Source organism: Chinchilla lanigera, unplaced genomic scaffold, assembly GCF_000276665.1.
Source record: "Chinchilla lanigera isolate Chin_1 unplaced genomic scaffold, ChiLan1.0 scaffold00011, whole genome shotgun sequence".
In the NCBI taxonomy this organism is placed as follows: domain Eukaryota; kingdom Metazoa; phylum Chordata; class Mammalia; order Rodentia; family Chinchillidae; genus Chinchilla; species Chinchilla lanigera.
The window spans coordinates 30,675,328-30,696,426 of record NW_004955412.1 but is presented as its reverse complement, the minus strand read 5'-3'; the positions used below and the strand labels follow the sequence as shown (position 1 = coordinate 30,696,426).

The following is a 21,099-nucleotide window of genomic DNA, read 5'->3' as shown; positions in this document are numbered from 1 at the left end:
GATAGGTTTGTTGAGTGAATGAAAGAAGGATAAAAACATGCTTCCCTTGACATTTGGGAAGAATTTACACAGTGCAGAGACTTTCATAACAACTAAACCAAGTCACTGTCTCTGAATTAGTTCAAAGATGTTTTTAGCAGTATAAAGCAACTGGCCTGATGCTTTTGTTATCATTGCTGTATACATCCATGACTACCTTACTTTTATCTCATATAAAATTTTTCAAACAGCCAACCACCTTTAAAAAAGAAAGACATTCTCTTGTCCACACCAGAAGTTCTTTTAGGGGTACATGTTGTGAACTCCTGGCAGGGGGCTGCAGGTGGTGCTGCACAGGGAAAGTTCCCCATCCCTCTGACATAGCAGTAACGAGGTAGAGCTGAGACATGGGGCAAGGCTTGCTGTCCCTCTGCTAAGGGAAACCGTCCTCTGCTGGTCACGAAAGCTGAATTGGCGCGAAGACCTTAGGGCCAAGCTTCTTCTCTCCGGAAAGCGTACCCTTCCTCCATTTCTCCGGCCTGTTGCTGTCCACAGCCCACAGGGAATAGACAGCTTCCTTTTACCAGCATCAGGGCACCTGGCAGAGTGCAGCTCTGGAGCTGGGCTCTCTGGGTTCAAATCTTGGACTTGCTTCTTGGCAGCTGTGTGATGGGAGACATTTTACTTCCCTTTACTGTAACTAAATCGCCCAGTCTGTGATGTGGGCTGCCTCAAAGGGTGGTTCTGAAAACGAGGCAGATGAACATAGGTTATGCAGATGGCTGTACCCAGGGTAGAACATGAGCTGTTGTTAGGATCAGCTTCATTCCTGGTCTCTCCCTTGATGTGGTCTGCTCACTGCAGCAGGTCTTCATTGGTGCTCTACGGAGATGGCTGGAGACATGGAGCTAAGAGCAAAATACTAAAAACAAAGGGCAAGTTGGTGCTAAGGTCGTTGTCACTGCTGTGTCAGTGTTCTAGGGGGACTGAAGAGTGAGACAGAGAGAGAGAGAGAGAGAGAGAGAGTGAGGAGCTGGATGAGGCTTCATCAAAGAGGTAGAGCTTGATTTGGGCCCCCAATGGAGGGCGTATGGAGAACTGATTTTGTGACTTTACACCTTGCCATTTATAGCTCTGTGAACTGATCTTGCTTCTATATGAGAAAACAACTTTTACCAGTTAGCTGAGGAAATTCTTCTGATGGTAGTTCCAGGCAGAATATGCATCAGCTTGGGCACCTAAGTTGTGTAGGAAAAATTCACAAGATTGGGGAGATGTCCTCTTCCAATGAATAAATATCTTAAGAGTGAATAGGGTCTGGCCTCTCCCCTGGGTCTGTCACAGAAGACTGACCTCCAGATCAGTAAATTCCTCTCCCACTCCAGAAGCCTGCAAAGCATGAGGCACTATGTTTAACTCCTGCGAAAGAAGCAAAACGTTTGCCATTGTGCTCGCTGCCCAGACACAGAGGACAGTCACCTCAGAAGGCATGCAGTTATCATTCACCTCGGAGCCATGCACACACAGTCCTGGAACTTCTGTCTCCTCCTTGCTCTATCTTTAGCTGTCAGGTAGGGGCAAGCAAAGCAGAGTGAATTTTGATGGTCCCTGTTAAGACAATGCTCTGCTGAGTGCGGCTCCATTGCAGAGGCCCCCTTTGACCCCAGGTAAGGCTCATGGGGCCACTGAGAGCTTGCTGGAGTTGCACTTGATGAGATCTCATGCTCTGGGATTCTGAGTCAGGATCTGGGATGGTGCCCAGGAACGTGTGACTTCACAAGCAACCAGGTGATTCTGGTGGGGGATCCTGACCCACACGTGGTAGAGAACACTTGTTGGATTCTGCTAAAAGGGATGTTATCCAAGGACATGAAGGGGAGAAAATAGTTAAGGATGACAGCTGATGCAGAGGGAGCGATTTTTTTTTTTTTTAAGAGAGTCCAGGCTGGCTTGTAGTCCAGGCTGGCTTCAAATTGACAGTGGTCCTCCTGTCTCAGCCTCCTCAGCCTCCAGAGTGCTGAGATTATAGGTGTGCACCACCATGCCCAGCAATGGGAGTGATTTTGTATAGTACGTGAGTCCAGTGGAGAGGATATAAATTAAGGAAAACTATTAGCTCACAGGCTCAAGAATGCCCAGGGCAGTGACTCCACTCCGTCCCAAGCTGACCAGCCCAATTTGGGGATGCTGAGATGGGAATGATGAGGGTGAACTGGAGTCAATCCTAGCTTACTCTGAACATCTTTACTTTGATCTATTTTTATGCACATGGGTTACATGTAAGATTTCACTTCAAAGGTTGCCACTGCTAAAGGAAGTTGAAAAAAAATCACTAGCCCAGCCTTTGGAAATGCCTCACTCTTCCTGGTAACTCTGGAGCAGGGCTCCACCTGCTTAGGTTGTTCTCTCTACAAGGGCAGGGCACTGTGCGCGAGTGCGGGCCGCCTGTGAATTCCCTCTGGCTCCTGTGTTCTTTTCCCCTCCGTAAGCCAGTTATTGCTACTTTTCATTTTGGTTCTGCTTCAGAAACATGAAAGCTCTGGGCCTTTCCTTACAAAACTGCACACCAGCACATCTCTGTCCACTTGGGCTTTCAGCGTCTGTGGAGTTCTGGCTCTGCAGACCCCGACCCTGTCCTTGATGACTGCTCCTTCTCTGCATTTGTACTTTTTGCAGCAGTTTCTGTGTTATTCTTTATTTCAGGTCTCTTCAGCTAGACTGCAGGGCACTTGAGTGTCGAAACTGTGGTCTCTAAAATGGGAAAGACGAGAATATCCACTGCAGCTGAAGAAGAAACATCAAAACTACTTATTTTTAACCTCATCTCTTCATTTTCTACTTTTTTTTTTGTATTTCTATAATGTTCACTATATTATTAGAGTAAGTCGGACTATTTAAGTAAACATACTTTGGAAGCACATGTTAAAAGTTTACTGATACGAATACATGATTTGAGCTGGGGGTAGTGGCCCATGCCTGTAATCCTAACCCTCTGGGAAGCTGAAACAGGAAGATCAAAATTTCAAGCCCAGGCCGAGCAATTTAGTGAGTTAGTCAGACCCTATCTCAAAAAATATAGAAAGGTTGAGAGTGTAGGTCACTGTGAAGGCTCTGGGCTCAATCTCTTGTAGTGCAAAGTAAATAAATATAATTTAAAAAATAAAATAGAATACATGATTGAAAAGTGTGAAATACTCTGCCTTACGGAAACTTATTCCTTTCTTTCTCCCTCCCTCCCTCCTTCCTTCCTTCCCTCCGTTGCTTCTTTCCTTCCTTCCTTCCTTCCTTCCTTCCTTCCTTCCTTCCTTCCTTCCTTCCTTCCTTCCTATTCTGTCTTTTTTCTTCTTCTTTTCCTTCCCTTCTATCCCTGTCTTTCTTCCTTACCTCTCTCTTCTTTTGATGATTGCTCAGTGCATTTTGCTAGCCATTGAGATGGTAAAAAATGTGGTGTGATCTCAAGGAGTTTGCCATTTAATTTTTCACACTCTAAGTGTTTAGTCATGAACAAAGATGCTTAGACTTGAGTCTGGTATTTTGCTCCCAGTCAGTACAGACTGAGCTTCCCTTATCTAAAATGCTTGGGACCAGAAGAGTTTCAGGTTCCAATTTTTTTTAGATTTTGAGATAATTGCATATACATAATCAGATATCTTCAGGAAGAGACCAAAGTCTAACCAGGAAAACCATTTATGTTTCATATACATACAGTATACATAGCCTGATGGAAGTTTTCTACAATATTTTTACTGTGCCTGCCTCTTGACTATGCCTTGTCTTGCATGAGATATGGGATTTTCTGTTTGTAGTATCTTGCTGGGGGTCGAAAAGTTTTGGATTGTGGAGATTTCAGATTTTGGATTAAGGATGCTCAACCCCTAACTGTATGAAGAACCCATTATTTGAAGACAAGTCATTTTTTTGCATGTTTAGAAAGTATCTCTTCATACCCTAAGCTTATATTGCTGAGGTCTCAGGCCTTGCCTCTCAGAAAAGCATCTCATGGAATATGTGCAACTTGCAATGAAAGGTGAGGAGAGAGCCTCAGCTTTCGTATCATATTAGGTAGAGGGGCACTGCCTCAATGCCTCTGGAGTTTTTTCAGGTGTGGGAAGCTTATGTTGAATGTGTACTTGGGTTGCAATCTCATTGCTATTGGTTTTTGCTTGCTGGAAGTGCTCTTAGCAAAGATTAGGAAGCAGGGCACCATTATCCCAAGCCTCGGGATCTCACAAGAAGCTGCAACAGAGTTTTGGGGAAAAGTTAACAAAGGAGCTGAGATGAGAACTTAGCTGTTCAGCGAGCAGCACACCAGCTCTGCTCAGGACTTTGCAGCCACGGCGTGGGACATCAAACTCCAGAGTAAGTATTGCTCAGAGCAACCGCCAGACTGGACCCATCTCAGCAGCTGTCAGCCATTATTAGTGGGGCTCCCTGAAGCCAAGGGAGTGGGAGGGAGCACGGACAAATGGAGAAAATAAAATGGTGTTAATGACCAGTCCATTGCCATGATGCCAAGGTGACCCGGGTTGTTGTCTCCTTCTTGGTCTGGTGTCTTGTGGCCTGATGTGTGGACAGGGCTCCCAGGCGGGCATCTGTTGCTCCCATCACCATGGAGACAGCAGCTGCAGCAAGGTCTCCTTTGAGAACGTGCCGCCCAGATCTCAGGAACCATTTTGGAAGCATTTGTCCCGACAGTGCCCGCTAATCCCCCTTTCATTTGTAATTATTTTATCGCCTTGATTTGCTGACTTGGCATGGCTCCCATAGCTAACTCTGCTCCCCGACACAGGGTCCGTGGGGAGGTGTCAGCCGCCCCAACCCCGTCTGGGTGGAGATGAAAAGGGTGGACGGGAAGACTCGCCCTGCACTGCTGTCTCCAAATGGGCCCTGTCTCCCCAGGCAGCCCTGGGAGGGCCTTGGCTGATTGAAGTAGCCCGAATTATGAAGCCCGGAGCCTTTGAGGCTAGCCGCGCCATCCTGGCCAAGAATAATTGAACAAATAGTTTATCTGGCTAACTAACAGCTGTAGAGCCAGGCGATTTGGAGAGGATTAGGGCAGAGTGGTGAGCGGATACTCCCTCAGGGTCCTCCAAATCCTCATCCTGAATTCTACCAACGAAGAACACATGTTGAAACTCTGAAATTGCTTTTTAAGTCCATTTCTTTCCCTTTCCAAGCCGCCCTGTCCTGGGCTTCCAAGAATTTTAAGTGGCTGAAGCAACCATCTTTGGGGTCTCTGCCACTGGGCTCCTTTCAGTTGTCCCCTTCAATTCCCCAAACCTTCTTCACCCAGACAGCTCAGGGTCATGCAAAGGTGCTGAGTGGTCTGGGAGGGCCAGGGGCAGCCACTTTCTCCTGCAGTCTACACTGTGGGCAGCTGTTGCAATGTCTATGTAGGGTCAGGGCCAGCTCAGGTTAGGATGAAAGGAGGCAGGAGAGTGGGAGGGAGAAAGCAGAGGACACTGCAAATCTGTCTCCAGAGTGAGAAGTAAGAACCAAAAGACAAACCAAAGACAAAACCAAAACAAAGCACCAAATGATCCAAAGATTAACTTTTAAAATCCATATATGTACATACTAGATAAAAGCTTACAAGAATTTCCATATTAAAATCTTTGTAACCTAATGTCTGTCTAGCTATGATACAAAAATCAGAAGTCAGGAAAGGTGGGGGAGACTGGTAAACAGTGTAAAAAAGTTCTGCATGGCAAAACACCATTCTTAAGTAGGAGGCGTATTTGCAACTCCTATCAGAGAAATTGGTGAATCTTCCCCGCAGGTAAAAAATTCCAAGCACCAATCAACAAAAACCCCAAAACCCAGAAAAAAAAATGAGTAAAGGCTGTGAATAGAGAGGTCATAGAAAAGAAAGCAGAAATGACCCCTAAATATAGAAAAATGATGTTGGAGATTACTTAATAGAAGTAACGCAAATTAAAACTCCCCTGAAATACCATTCTTCACTTAGCAGATTGGGGAAAAAAATCTAAAAGTTTGACATCACATTGGTGTTGATATATCTGTGGAAAATGGGACTTTCTTACGTTAATGTTGGAAGGTAAAACTGAAGAACAATCTGGCAGTATTTGTCAAAATTACAAAGGGATACAAGGTTTTGACCTGGCAATAACACGCTTGTGAATTTGCCTTCTAGCAAATTTGCATATTCGCTCAATGCTATGTGCACCATTAATGAATCACTGCTGGTTTTTAATAGCAAATGGCTACAATTCATCCACACATCCAGCAAGTGGGAAATAATGATATTGTAGTACTTTCTCACAATGGAGTGCCATGCAGCTGTGAGAAAGGGTGGGAAAGCTCTTTAGCAACTGATTTCCAAGGTACCTTAATCACTTACCAGTTGTTATTTAAATATGTGATGACAAAAATTGTATTTTAATTAATTTTTGTGAGGTGATATAATAGAAAATATAAAAATGAAAGTGTTATCAAATTTATTCAGTAATTTGCTTCTGTAGGGTGTATCTTAAAACATTCAGTGCAGTGCAACGTTACAATCTGGACAGTCTCTAGACTCTTTCAGAATCCTTTTTGCATTGCTATTTTTCTCTGAACCACACACTTTATGCTGTCTTGTTAGTCTTTCCTTTTTGTCTGTGGGTGGTATAATTTCAAAAAAATGTCTCCCCACTAAACATAATGGTGAAGACGTTGATGATGCAAATTCTGGTTGGCCTTTCATTACCCTGAATTTTTCAATTATTTGGCCTATCAGGCCTAATCTAAATTGTGAATGGATTTCTGAATCCTTTTGTTTTGAATAAATAACAAATGAATTCCATACCATTTGGTCCAGAAGGTGCGTACATATTTTATAATGATATTTTTTTCCCTTTGTTTTGATTACAGGATAGCTTTTTATACATTGGCCAACTCTGTCAACACCACCCATAGAATTATTATAATTATTGACCACTATTGGAATATTTTTAGTTTAGTTTCCTCTTTCAAGTTCTATTGTCTCTGTATTATGAATAGTTAAAAATAAGGAGATGCCTTTTTGTCTTCCCATTTTATAACACAGACTTTTCCTGTCTGATCTGCTAACATTTCTTCCTGAATAAGAAGGCACTTCTTCTTATTTAGTCTCAGTGTCCCAAATGTGCCAGTTTTGTATTGTAAAAGGACATCACTGAGTTCTGGAGAAGCACAAAAATTATATTTAGTGTATTTACAGTAAGAGTTTTTATAGATTATAGCACAAAATTACAGATTATTTTTCACAAATAAAATAAACACGAATTAGTAAAAGGAAAATAACCAGAATTTATTATTAGATATCACTAGAAACAAACATCAAAGCAAATGCAACATTCTAAAGAAAAAAGTCTGCAAAAACTAGTTGATAGAAAACAAATAAACAGACGTATAAATGTATCTACCTCACGTAAACCAGAATCGAGTGGTTGAAATGACGCTCAGGATAGTACATGAAGAGACGTACTGGCTGAGCAGTGCTTGGGATAAACTGCTAAGTGGTTAAACAGAAAACTCAAGTTTAGTAGAATATGCGTGATATGCTACTCATGTGGTAAATAAGAGAGAAAAATAAACGTTGCTGTCATGTCCTTAAGAAGACTCTGGGAAGGGATATACCAGACACTAGGAAGATAGATCAGGAGCGTGTGTGTGTGTGAGGTGGGGATAGTAACTGGGATATAGAAGAGATTTCATTGTATACTTTCTGTGTTAAATGATTTTTGAGCCAATGTAATACTCATTGGAAAACAAAATAATACCGTTTCATGTAAAAGACAAAAGCCACATATGATGAAAAATCCACCCGAACCCAGTGATAACGTCCCAGTGCCCCAGTTTGAGTACACTGAAGCGGAGAACACTGCTTGCCTCTTCACTGGCATGGATGCCCACGTGGACTGTGAGTGGCTGGGATCCAAGAAAAGCATAGTTGCGAGTGCTCAGTCCTCCCAGGGCCTCTGCCCCTCATCAGCCTGGGCAGGGCCTGACTCACACAGAGGAGAGTAATGTGTTTCAGCCTGGGCAGTTTTCCCCTAAGCACAGCCATTCTTGCTTAATGAGGGGAACAGATGGTGAGAAATACATCATCAGGTACTTCTGTTGTGGAAACGTCACAGAGGTTCTTACCCAAATCTAGACTGTGCAGTAAGTGACTGCACATGGCCCCTGGATGCAATCAAGAGACATGGTAAACATGACATGTATGGAGCTGCTGGCAGCAGAACATGGCCTTATTGTAACAAAAAATTTTTAATAAGTAGAAAGAGCACACTATAAAATAATAAGTATAGAATAGTACATACATAAGCCAGTAGCACAGTTGTTACCATTATCAGATATTATGTGCTGTCTATAACAGCTTGTGCTATGCTTTTAAATGACTGACAGCACAGAGGTCCAGCAGGGACTCCATGAACATATGAGTAACCCATCATGCAGCACTACAGAGGTTGGGACACCAAGCTCTAGTAGATGGCAGGGCCCTCACATAGAGTGTGTGTGACCCATTATAGACTGAAAGGTCATCATGTGACTGTACCTTGGTGGCTTCTTCAAAGCAGGTCCACATGTTTTCTTTTTCCTTGTAAGAATCTCATAAGTCACTAAAAACAAGATTCTGTCCCGTGCTGTAAGACGTCTGAAAGCCTGGTTGGGAGCTCTTGTTCATCTCCATTGCGCAGGAATCTTTAAAAGGGCTTTGTTCTCTGGAGTTCCAGGGAAGGAGCAGGATACCTGGCTGAACTCAGCAGCCTTTGCCCTGCTCTGGCTCCTAAGCACACTGTTCTGACAGGTAAAAATTACAGACCTGAAGAAAAGAGCCCAAGCTTGGAGCCCCATTCTTGGAATGGGCTGTGGGGCTGGTTTATCTATTTAACACATATCCACATGGCACTTGGGTGAGACAGTGCTCGTCTAGTAGCTTTATGAATATTAACTGTTTTCTCCCTATTATGGCTTGTGTTCAGATGTCCCCCCTAAAGCTTCATTCGGTCACAGGTGGGGCTTTTTCAGAGGTGGCTGAATCTAGAGCGTGTGATTGATTCATGATGCAATGTTAGGATTAAAAGTGCTAGGATTAAGGGTGGGTAATTATTAAATCAGCCCAATGATTCATTTAGCACTGTCTAATCCCAGTAGCCTAGACAGAATATAAAAGGGGCAGAAAAAACTTGCTAAGGCCCCTTGTTTGCTTTGCTGTCTTCTGCCTGCCATGAGCTCTTTCTCTTCTCTGATGCCTGTCTGTCATGCCAGTCAATGATGTACTGAACTGTGAGACAAATAACCCTTTTGCCCTTTAACTTTGGGTGCCAGGGATTTTCTCTCAGCAGTGACAGAAAAGCAACTAAGACAATTCTCATAATCTGTGAGAAAAGAATTTTTGGTGTTTCCAATTTAAGCTGCAGAAACTGTGGCACAGAGAGGGTAAGCAACTTGCCTAATGTCACATACTGATATATGGCAGAGTCAGGATTGGTACCAGGAAGCCAGTACCAACTAACACATTCTGCTGGCTTTCCATTTAATCAAAACAGAAAATTCACCATTTCAAAATTTACTGTTCAGTGGCATTCATTTTTAAATTTTTTATTAGTACGTGTTTGCAGTAGATAATAATTACTCATTGTGGGGAGTCAGCACCTGCACATGACACATTTTGATTTTTGTACATTCCCAATCCCTCTTCTTCCCCACATTCCCTCCATCCCTTAGTCCCCTTACCTTCTGCAAAACATCTATCTCCCTATTTCCTGTTACCTATATTTTAGTTTTCCCTTTATTTATATTTTGAGTTTCTCATATAAGAGAAAACATGTAATATTTAAACTTGTGTTTAATTTCACTTAAACTTGTGTTTAATTTCACTTAAGATTATGGTTTCAAGGTGCATCCATTTGCCTATAAATGAGTAATTTATCCTTCTTTATAGCAGAATAGTATGCAATTGTGTGTAAGTATATTTTCTTTACTTCATCTGTTGATGAGCACGTAGGCTGCTTCCAAGGTTTAGCCATTATAAACTGTGTTGCTATAGACATGGGTTTGCATGTATCATTGTAATATATCTTTAACTCTCTCAGGAAGATACCTAGAAGGGGAAATCCTGGGTCAAATGGAATTTTCATCTTTAGTTTTTTGAGCTATCTCCATACTGAGTTCTGTAGTGGTTGTACAGCTTACACTCCCGCCAACAGCACAGAAGGTTTCCTTTTCCACACAGCCTCCCCAACATTTGTTATTATTTGATTTCTTATGAGCGCCATTCTTGCAGGAGTAAGATGGAATCTCAGTGATGTTTTAACTTGTGTTTCTTGAATGGCCAGAGCTGTTGAATTTTTTTTCCATGTATTTACTGGCCATTTGTACTTCTTAGAGAAATGTCTAGTCATTTCAGTGGCCAGCTTTTCACTGGGCCTTTCATTATTTTTGTGAGGGGTCTAATTTCTTTGCATTTTTATATATTCTAGATATTAGTCCTCTGAGAAGTAGCTGGCAAAGTTTTTTTCTGTTCTGGAGGTTGTCTTTGCACTCGGTAGATTTTTTCCTTTGCTGTGGAAAAGCTTTTAAATTTGATATGCTACTATTTATTTATTCTTGATGCTATATCCTGTGCAACTGGGGTTCTGTTCAGAAAGTCCTTGCCTACTCCTGTGTCTTCAAGAGTTTTACCTGTTTGATCTTCTAGCAGATTAAGTGTTTCTGCTTTAACATTTAGAGCTTTAATCCATTTTGATTTTATTACATGGTGAGAGATACAGTTGTAGATTCAAGCTCTGCATGTGGATATCCAGTTTTCCCAGCACCATTTGTTAAAGAGGCTATCTTTTCTACAGTGTACATTTTTGTTGCCTTTGTCAAAGATCAGGTAGTTAAATGTGCCTCAGTTCTGTTTTCTGTTCCACACATCTGCTTTTGTACTGCTGTTTTTTAATCATTGTAGGCTTGTAAAATAACTTGAAGTCCATGATTGCAATTCCTTCTGCTTTGGTCTTGTTGTCCAGGACTGCTTTTGCTATTCTGAGTCTCTTCTTACTCCACATGAATTTTGGGATTGTTTTCTCTAGTTCTGTGAAGAACGCTATTGGTATTTTGATTTGGATTGATGAAATCTATTTGTCAGTTTTGGAAGTGTAACCATTTTGATTATACCCATTCTGCCTATCCATGAACAGAGGGTGACTTTCCATTTTCTGATGTTCTCTTTGATCACCTTTGCTAAAGTACCACAGTTTTCATTGTAGATGTTTCTTATTTCCTTGGTTAGGTTAATTCTTAAGTGTTTAATTTTTCTTTATGCTATTGTGAATGGTATTGTTTCCTAATTTCTTTCTTGGTTTACAGGAACACTATTGATTTTTGTGTGTTGATTTTTATATTCTGCTATAGTACTGAATTTGGTTATTAACTCTAGGAGTCTTTTGGTGGAATTTTTTTGTTCTTCTATATAGAAGGTCATGTTGCCTGTAAATAATGATAATTTGACTTTCTCCTTTCTGGTATGTATTCCTTTTATTTCTTTCTCTTGATTGATTGCTCTGGCAGATGTTTCAATATTATATTCAGTACTACATTGAATAGGAGTGGTGGTAGTGACACCCTTGTCTTGTTCCTGGTTTTAGAGGGAAAGTTTTCATCTTTTTCTCATTTAATATGATGTTGACAATAGGTTTATCATGAGTGGCTTTTATCAGACTGAGATAAGGTCCTCCTATACCTGCTTTCTTCAGAGTTTTTAAAAATCATGAATAGATGTTGTATTTTGTCAAAGGCTTTTTCTGCACCTACTGAGATGATTTTAGTCTTTGTTCCTCTTTATGTAATGTATTACATTCATCTATTTGTATATGTTGAACTATCCTTGCATTTCTGGAGTGAGGCCTATTTGGTCGTGATGTATGATCTTTTTGATGATTTGTTTTACTGTTTTTGCCAGTGTCTTGTTGAGGATTTTTTGTCTAAGTTCATCAAGAGATTGACCTTTAGTTCTCTCTTTGCCCTTCTCTGCTAACCTGTTTTGGTTCTCCTACTGGCATTCATTACATTAAAATGTACAATTTTCATTCTGATAAGAAGGAAGACTGAATGCTTATAGCCTGCTAGGCCAATGCTTGGCTAAATTGACATACCCCTGTTTCTAGGTTTTTATAAATTAGAGGAACTTCTGTGCATTCTAATGGGGGCAGATTAGCTGATCTGCCAACTTAGCCAAATGGTAAACTCAGTTTTCTATTTGTATAGGCTTTTAAAAATGCTTGGCTATGGGTGGTTGAACAAACCTAGCAACCCAAAGAGTCAGATTTGGACCTGACCAGCCCCAGTGGTTAACACCATCAACCAACACTATCAAGTTCCAAAGCATTTTCATCATCCTCCTGCAAAATCTCATACTCATTAGTAGTTATTCTTTGTTCTTTTCTCCCCTAACCACTGGCAACTTCTTCTGTGCTTTTGAATTTGGATTTGCCTATTTTAGATATTTTATATAAATGGGATCATGCAATATGTGATCTTTTGTACCTGGCTTTTTTCACACAGCTTGGTGTTTTTTAGGTTAATCTGTGTTGTAACATGAATGAATTCTTTGTTCCTTTTTACAGCTAAATAATACTCCATCATGTGTATATGCTACATTTTGTTTATCCATTGATGTTGGGTAGTTTTGGGTTGTTTCTACCTTTGAGCAAGATTGAACAGTGTTGCTATGAATATTCATGTTGGGCTTTTCTTGAGCCTCTGTTTCCAATTCTTTTGGATGTTAATGCTGACTTTTCATAGAAGAAGCATATGTTTGTCCTTTCTCGAATCTGTGGTCACCTCTTAGGGTGGTCACCTCTTCAGCACTCCTTATCTTCTCTTCTACAGAAAAACAAAGAATAGTAAAGTTGTCAGATCACTCAGTAAGGAAATACCCACTTTTAGGAAGAAAAATAGGAAGGGGGAGGAAAAAGCCCAGTCACCCTCAATGTCTGCTATTCAGTGTCCAACTGGCAAAGGGAAGTGGTGGCAGTCTTCCCACCTGGTCTCAGGGTGATGGGCTGGCCAGGGAGCTTTCTGTGGCTGAGTTTCATCACCAGGGTCCCCCCCAACTCTCTAAGCAGTTCTAGTTGGTGCGTTGTTGCAAGCAGATGCCTGGTCTCCACCTAGCTCAAAGGATTTGGAGGTCATGTTGCATTAGAAGTTTGACAGTGGAATATATAGGGAAAGCCCCTTCCTGTCTTCTGCCTCCTGTCACATCTTGGGAATCCAGAGACCCCTTTCCTTGTTCTACAAAGCTCCTTGGTTATGTTTTCCATATTCTAGCTTTGGGAAATTTGTCGTTAAACTGCTTTTCAGCTTTTCTCTCTCCCTTCCCTGAATGGCTAACCAATGCAAGTTCCTTTATGAGTCCACATCAGCTGTGTTTTCTAGATGCAAGTACTTCTTGGTTTTGGTCCTCAGGATTGGACCTAGGGCCTCACGAATGCAAAGCATGTGTTCTACCACTGAGCTATATTGTCAAATCATAGCCTCAAGTTCCTCATGTCTCTTTTTTGTTGTGCAGCCTCATCAGTGTTTGATTAGATTGGACTTGGGTTAGAGATAATCACATTGTTCCTGAACCCAGGGCCTCATCCCATTCCTGAAATTTTGAACCAGTGCTAAAATTGTTTTTCTTCTCTTCTATTTTTTTGCTTTTCCTCCATGACTTTCACCTGTTTTTTGTTCTCTGAACCTCTATTTTGTTGTGTAACAATAATTTGACTCTGAATGTTGGTTGCCCATGCCAGGTCTCTGGGTTTACCAGAACGTGAAAGTCACATGCTGTACATCTCTGACTTGAGCTCTGTCTAGATTCTCTTATTTATGTTACCTTTTGACCCCTCTCTACAGCTACATGCAGAATAAAATCAAGTGACTTTAAAAGTTTTGAATAAATAGTTACAATCTATTTTGGAAAATTGCCCTTACTTTCTGGTGACTTCCTAAATCCAGCCTCAGTATCAATCAATGATCACACACTTCAGCAATTTATTGCAGGCACCTTTTGTAGACAAGGGTGGTAGAAGTGAAAGAGGCACTGGTTGGCCTGCAGTCATTTTTACTTTAATTTTATACCTTTTGTGAATTGTGCAAGGTATGCAGTGACAAGCTGTATTATCTGTGAGATGTTTTATGAAATCAAGCCCATTGCTATCATAGTTCTTGGAGGGATGGTGTCTTTTTGCGGAAGTAGGGTTGCTTCACTGGAATGTTAATGAGAGAGCAGAGAAAACATAGCCCGGGACTAGGAGGATTTATCCTGTAACGAACCCAACACCTGCAACACCCAAGGAATTTAAATGAAAACAAAACCTCATAAATCTGGTAGAAATGGGAAAGGCGGAGGGAAAATTAAATAATGTTATGCATGAGTGTATTTGTGTGTGTACTGTGCAGTGTCGGCTCAGTCAACCACAGACTGCATACAGGGCAGTGGTCTTATAAGATTATAGTGGAGCTGAAAAGCTTCTATGGCCTTCTGCTTTTATGTTCAAATACTTACCCCTGTGTTACAGTTGCCTACAATATTGAGTAGAGGGCCATGCCATACAGGTTTGTAACTGAGTAGCAACAGGCTTCAGGCTATTGCCTGGCTGTGTAGGAGACCCTATCATCCATGTTGTGTAAGTACACCTGTGACATTCACACCATACTGAAATTGCCTAAACACCAATACCCAGAATGTGTCCTGACAGTAGTGACACGTGACTGTGTAAAATGGAGGGCTTGTGCATCTGTGCGTGAGCAAGGAAGAATGTATGTTCATGTGTTGTAGGTAGGAAATTTCTCTCAAGTTTTTCTTGAAGGTGCTTACAGAAACAGCCATTTACAAAGCATCTCCATCACTGTTATTAACTGCCTTTTGATTCTCCCCTGAGGCATTGGTCAGAGTCCTCTCACTAAATTCTTTCCTGTCTTCCTCCCTTTCCCCCATCTCTGTTAACACAGGAAAGACTTATTCATTCAAAAGTTTTTACAGAGATCTTTTTACTTGCTTGGAATTGTTGTACATATCTCAGATAGGTAGTGAGTGCAAAAACCCCAAGTGAGAGCAAAGTCTGCGCGAGTCAGAAGAGAAAGCAGTGAAAAGCTGAACAACATCTTACTCTCATTTGGTTAGTAGTTTTGACCTCAAGGATCCCCAGGAGAGTTATTGAGACCCTTTGGTGGTCTAAGTTTATTCTCTTGAGAAACTCTGCTGTAAATTTCTGAGTGCTCCAAACCCATCCACGTTAAATGTCTTGACTCAATAGCTGTGTTATTTTAGAAAAAGCCAATCTGGTAGGTGTGGCTTGTGGGCAAGCCTCCTGCTCACGAACAGCCACATTTGACCATGTACAATTAGTTTGGCTTCACATTACTACCTGTTACACTCAGAGCTCCTCTTTCCCCCTCTGCAGTCCTTAGTATTTCCCTGGGGTACTGATGACGAAATAGGCTCACTTCATTTTGGGCTCAGAAGAAGTGGGATAGAGATACGTCTGACTTAAGACAAACACCTTTGAAAATATCACCCATTTATTCTATGTAGTTGCCACAAACTGTCTATAAGTGAATACTTATTTTGTACAATTTCTATAGTTACTAAATCTTATTCCATACAATTACTAAATTAAAGCAGAGCTGGGCGTGGTGGCACAAACCTGTAATTCCAGCACTTGGAAGGCAGAGGCAGGAGGATCACTGTGAGTTGGAGGCCAGACTGGGCTACAAAGTGAGTTCAAGGCCAGCCTGAACTGCATAGTGAGATCTAGTCTCAAAAAGACAAAAAAAAAATTTAAGCAGAAATGCTCTAGGTGTTCCGTTATCTAGGTGATTGACATCTGGAAAAAGTAAGGTTTTACTATACTGTGCATAATTTTGGGAAAGAGATTCGCGAACAGAGCTCCTGATTGCTCTCACAAGAATGACCCCAGCTCTGCTCACCTTAGAACTTTGCTTCCTTGGCTGGGAAAAAATTCTGATGATGACAGTCACAACTCTTCACTCCTGTTAGGAGAGGAAAGGAGAACAGACTTAGTCTACCCAGGGGTTCTTGGCTGACCCTCTTTGAATTTATAATGGGGGGGATTTGAAAGCCAAGGGGAGGCTGGAAGAGACAAAGAGCAATGTTCGATTGATACTTTTGCCCTTTCTCCTCACCAAGACCCTCTCGCAATTCGAGGGCCTTAGACATGTCCTCACCTAGACCTTTGCACCAGGCAGCAGAGCTAACTGAGACAAGAGGGACACTCTGCCACTTCAGAGAGCCAGGAGACTTCTGCTTTGGAGGCCACTCGCTCGTAGAGTTTGGAGTTAGGCTCTAGACTTGCCCTGTGCAACCATTGTCAGGTCTTAGCTTTTCATCTGTAAATGGAAAAGAAGTGCTTGGTCTATGGGGCTCCTAGCATTCCTTTCAGATTTACTTGTGATTAATTCTGGGAGGCTTGTGATGGTCAGCAGGACCCAGAAAAGGGCCCAGACTTTTACAAAACTATTAATTGTCACCTCTAGGGGGCATGCCAGGTCTCCCTGCTGCTTTAAAAAGTTAAGTGACCAATTCTTTAGCATTTCTGATGTTTTTTGAGAATTTGAATTCCTGAGTGGAATAGAGTTTTACTATCTGGAGCTCATAATGCAATGGCAAGTAGAAACACCAAAATGATACCCAGGGTTTGGAGGTAGATTTATTTACATCGAGGGGCACTGATTGGAATCATTCCCAGAATATCAGGCCCTGATCTCTGGTGGTCTAGGGCTTTTATGGGATAAGCAAGCAGGAAGTACAGAGGCAAAATGGCTTGTCAATTGGGGATTGGTTTATACAATGTACATCATAGTGACCAGCTATGTATCACAGTGACCAGCCGTTTCTAACAGACAGGAGCAACTGGATCTGGAACAGGAATTATTATCTGGGCAACTAAGAAACTGGAGTATACTGGCTGGGGGAGGGCATTTTCTGTTACAATGAAGATACAAGAAAAAGTGACGTAGAAGATATTTCATAGGGCAAAAGGGAGAACAGGTAAGGACTAGAGGGATTAAATAAAAGGAGGATTCCAGGTATGAAATGAAGCTAGAATTCAAGAGTAAGATTGTGCCTGAGTTTAGAGGCAGAGATTCATAACTGTTGTAAAAGTCGTGCATCAAACACTGATTGATCCAAGAACATGCTGGGTGTTGGTAAAGCAAGTGGACTAAGGGAGGATGTGGTCTCCGCTCCGTGGGAAGCCACAGCAACAAGGGCGGTCCCTGTGCAGTGCTGTGAGGGTTCAGTGGGCTCAGTTCAGGTGACAGATCTGTAGAAGGGGGTGTACCTGGCCTGGAGTCAGAGAAGGATAAACAGGAGTCAGTAAGTGAACAGGTGGGTAAAAGCAATGGGGAGGGAAGGGAGAAAAGCAATGAGGGGGGTGTCACTGTAAAGGAAGCAGCATGCAGGTCACCTGCGGGGGACAGACACATGGTGTCTTGGGAAGGGAAGTAAATTGAATGTGGCTGTTTTATTGGATGAGAGACAGATGGGTGGATATAAATGATCCTGCAGAGCTTGGAAGGGTTGAATCAGGTTAAGGATACTGAAATGAACTCAACCTTAAGGACTATGGGAGGTAGAAACAGCTGGAAGTTTTTTTTCTTCTATATACTAAATATATATAGTATATATATTTTTATTTTATACTAATACATTCTCATATTACAAAGGCAATTTAGTGGAAGAATCCTCCTTTTGATATTTGAATCTGAACACAAATAAAACTATATATTTAAAAATGTGTTTGGATAACAACAACAAAAAGACAAATTGTTATTTTTTGTTGTTAAAAACAACAAAAAATAATTGTCCTTTTTAAAAGGAGACCATTGAAGTGGACCTAATTTGGTGTTCTTTTTAAAAGCTTCCAAAGACAAAAAGCAGTTCAAAACTTAAGGAGAATAAAAAAATTGTTTACTAAACTACTGGTCTCCAGCACCATTTTCTGTTTTCTGTTGTTTTGATGCTGGTTCTCTGTGTGTTTCTTCTCTTGCTCTTTTCACTGGTCCAGCCACACCATTTTCATCACGTTCTGCATCACTATCAAATTTTGTTTTCTGGCCCTGAAACTGTGCTTTTCCTTTAGCAGACCCAGCCTGGGTAGCTTCATTTCTTTTTCTTTTTCCTTTAAATCTGTGACATTTTGATTTCCAGTTGTTTAGGGATTCTTGCTGGTCTATGATTTTTTTCAAAGCTTCTTTTTCCACCTCTCTTCCCAGTACTTCCCACGTCATTTCTTTATTCCTTCATTGTAGGCTGCCATTATTTTCATCTTTGGTTTTACCCAGTACTTCTTGGCTTTTTAAAAAAATAGAATTATTTTGCTCTTTTGCTGCTCTGACAAAGTCTATCCATTTTATTTCACCATGATTTGAGAAAAGGACATGCAAATTGCAAATCTTCTCTACAGGTCTGATCCTCTAAGTCACCTGGAAACTTCAGCAAGCACCCAATCTTTTCTTCTAGAGATTTCATTTCCGCATCTTCTGCTAACTTCTGTTTTTCTTCTTGCTCTTGTTTACTCTTAATTTAGTTTCCAACTTTATTTTTCTTTCTTTCTTTATTTTTCTTTGCAAAATAATATTCCTTAGAAAGTATTAGCAAGTCTGTGTCTTTATACTTTTTCTATAAACTTCTTGGCAGATTCATTGCTATCAAACCCAGCAAATATTGATCCCTTAAATGCTTTGTGCAGTGTTCTTCTCATCTAGATATTTAGTACTTGCCCTTTGTCTTCTAGCCATTCTCTGATGTCATTAAGGGTTGCATCTGTTGGGAAGGATTTAGTATAAACAGATCTGTTTTTTACATCAGTTTTATACTCATCAGTCACTTCAGGGAGGTGTTTGTTTGGAGATCGTCTGATTTTAGTTTTGTCACCACGGATTTCTATGAGTTCTGCTTTAGATGTGCTCAGTGCTTCCACTATTACACTAAAGTCTGTTGTTTGGCGGTTGAGCCTTTGAATTTCACCATCATTTCCAAGGGTACCCAGCCTTCATCCAATTTGATCTGTTCCTTTAAAAATTTGTCCTGTGGCAAATCGAAGTCCCCAAAGTAATACTCAATTTGGTGACAGATTTTGGCTTCCAGGGCAGCCACTTTTTCATTATCATCATTTTCAGCCACTGTGGCTAATCTTTAAGGCTGTAGTCCTACACGCGTACCGCAGGCTCACTAACAGTGACAAAACCTCCCCACTTCTCGGCGCTGCCAGTCTAACTTCTTTTTCTTTTAATTTATTTTAAAAATAAAAGAAGGAAAACATATTAACAAACACATCCATTTACAAAATAGCATAAGAACAATACAAACAATACAGAGTTACAGACAAAGTGGTGGGAAATTAACAATGGTTGTTGTATTACGTATTGATATCTTCCAAATGGTTTCTCAGGAAAACAAATAGAGACATGCAAGATTGATCAAACAAGTAATCATTAACTGTTCTTTTCAGTAAAGCAATAGAAGACAGTAGTACAACTATGTTAGCTATCCTCTATATACATACATACATAATTTCCCCTTCTTTCCCTTCTCTTTTCCCACACCTCAGTTGCCCTTTACTTTTGAGCATTTTTCCTTTTGTTTCACAATGGCTATCATACCTCCTAGTTGTTATTCACTCTTTCAGGTTCTTACACTAGTGAGACAATACTTTGCTGACGCAAGCTGCCAGCCTAACTAACATGCTCAAAGATTTTTTTTTTTTGAGACAGGGTCTCTCTATGTATTTCAGGCTGGCCTTGAACTTACTATGTAACTCAGGCTGGCCTCAAATGTGCAGCCATCCTCTTGCCTCAGTCTCTCAAATGCTGGGATTATAGGTGTGTATCACAATGCCCAGCTGGAAGACTTCATGCAAGGGATTTGGGGGAGATCTTTCCAGCCAGAGTGGTAAATGGATTGGAAGGAAGATTGCAGGTAGGGACACCAGTTAGGAGTGGTTGCAACCATCTAAGTGAAAGATGATGTGGGTTGAAGTGGTATGGAGAGAATCAAAGGGAGGAATATTTAAGAGATAGCCAGGCTGGGTTTTCAAACCTATGGTTTCATTGACAAACAAGCAAAATTAATAATATTGTTTCCATCAAACAACACAGATGATGTGGAGAAATACTTCTTTCCACTGGGATCCCCCCCTGGGGGGAATCCCTGAACTGATTGCTGTACCTGTGCAGACAGGTACCTACAGAGACCTACCACCCTGCCTCAGGGCTGCTGTTTGCTTCACTGCTAACATACTCTGGCACTTTCAGCCTCCTTGAAGAAAGAGATAAGACTCAGTTGGCCAGTAACCAGAGATCTGAATGAATGCAATGGTGTCTGTTACCAGGGTTGGCTTGAAAAGTGTCTCACCTCCCTTTAAGAAACATTTTCTTCTGATCTGTCAATTTTTTACAGCTCAGCTGTTTCCATCAACAGTGGCTGACCAAGTTTGCCATTTGGGACCTTGCTTTGGGAGAAGAGAATGCTCTTCCCATAAAAGAAATGGCCTTGCTGTTTCCCGACAGGAGCTTGGTACAGCCACAGAAGTGGGCCAGAGGTGCTCAGAGGACTGGGTAGCAGCAGGGGTGTTATGTTGGAAGGCTGGCCACTGGGATTCCAACAAAGAATTTCCACCGAGCACTGGACATACTGGTCACTGTGTTCCTGGAATGCAATATTATCTGATCTGTGCTCAGAGAGCTTAGGCTGGGCTACAGCAGACTTAAATTTGCTGAAGATGTGGTGTGGGGACCCCCAGAGGAGCCGTGAGTGCATGACGTGTAACTCTAGAACTGCCAGAGCTGCATAGAGCCCCAGATTCCGATCTGATGGCCTATTTTTATCTCCTCACAGGCTCTAGTAAGTTCAGAGGACAGCAGGGAATCAGCCTGTGAACAGGCTGCTCTGGTTACCTGCTGCAGAAGCTATCTCCTGATATTTTCCAGGTCCCCAGCAGTCTGCACTGCAGTAGATACAACAGTGGCACAGATAGGAAACAAGGGCTATTCATGGCTGAGCGCTATCACCATTTAGAATCCTACAGAATTTATCTGGGACACTCCTGGAAAATGACTACCATAGTCTTATTCACTGAG

At 41.4% G+C, this 21,099-nt stretch overlaps 1 pseudogene; it reads right to left on the bottom strand.

The window, feature by feature from the left end:
- Positions 1-17,937: 17,937 nt before the first annotated feature.
- LOC102005454 lies at positions 17,938-20,779 on the bottom strand (annotated as a pseudogene).
- Between the last annotated feature and the right edge of the window lie 320 nt (positions 20,780-21,099).